Below are 849 nucleotides of genomic sequence, written 5' to 3'. Positions count from 1 at the left end.
TACGGTTGACCAAACGATTGTATACTTGTAATTGAACACGTCCATCTTGCTCAAAATTTCGTCATCTTCACAACCATAAAAAGAAATAGGACCTCTTTATGTGTAAAATTGGAGATATAACACCCTATAATCCTTAAGGCCTTGAAAATATAAAACCTGCAAAAAGAGAGTAAAACTCAAGGTAGCTCCATTCTAAATATGTAAAATGCATATTTTACTACCCTAAATTTTCACACATAAATGTGTTCATCACAATGCCTTACCAATTGTCTTCCCACCTAATCTTTCCTCATCCATCGCCATATCCCTGTCAACCATTCATGTTGTCTTTGCCCCCATGATTCTAAAGATATCTCACATCTCTTCCTCTCATGTCCCTTCTCCTCCCTATTTTGGAAATCTGTCATTTCCAAATGTTGGCCTTCTCGCAGATCTATCCTCCCTTTCCATCGGGAATGTATTTGAATTGACATGACCTTCTTTGGCCCCTCCATTCGTGACATTATCGGCAAGTTGACTTTTTGTGCTACCATCAACCACCTCTGGATGAAAAAAAAAATCCGTAGATGGACCTCTAAGTCTAATCTCCGGACCAGATTTGGAAAGATGTCTATTTTGAGGTGTCTTTTAAAGCTCATTCCCTTTCCCCTGCCCAGTTTCCTCCTCTCACTGGAACATTCATATCAGCTTTTATTGGTTTCCCACCACCCCCACCCCACCCCACCCCGCCCCGCCGGCCGTATTGTTCCCCCCTTTTTGTAGCTAGGTCTGACCATTGCTTTGGTCTTGGTTTTTGGTTCGTTTTGTTGGGCTTTGTGTAGGCTCTATGTTGGCTTTTGCCTCTCCCCC

This window comes from Macadamia integrifolia, unplaced genomic scaffold (genome assembly GCF_013358625.1).
Source record: "Macadamia integrifolia cultivar HAES 741 unplaced genomic scaffold, SCU_Mint_v3 scaffold706, whole genome shotgun sequence".
NCBI lineage: Eukaryota > Viridiplantae > Streptophyta > Magnoliopsida > Proteales > Proteaceae > Macadamia > Macadamia integrifolia.
This window is presented reverse-complemented; position numbering follows the sequence as displayed.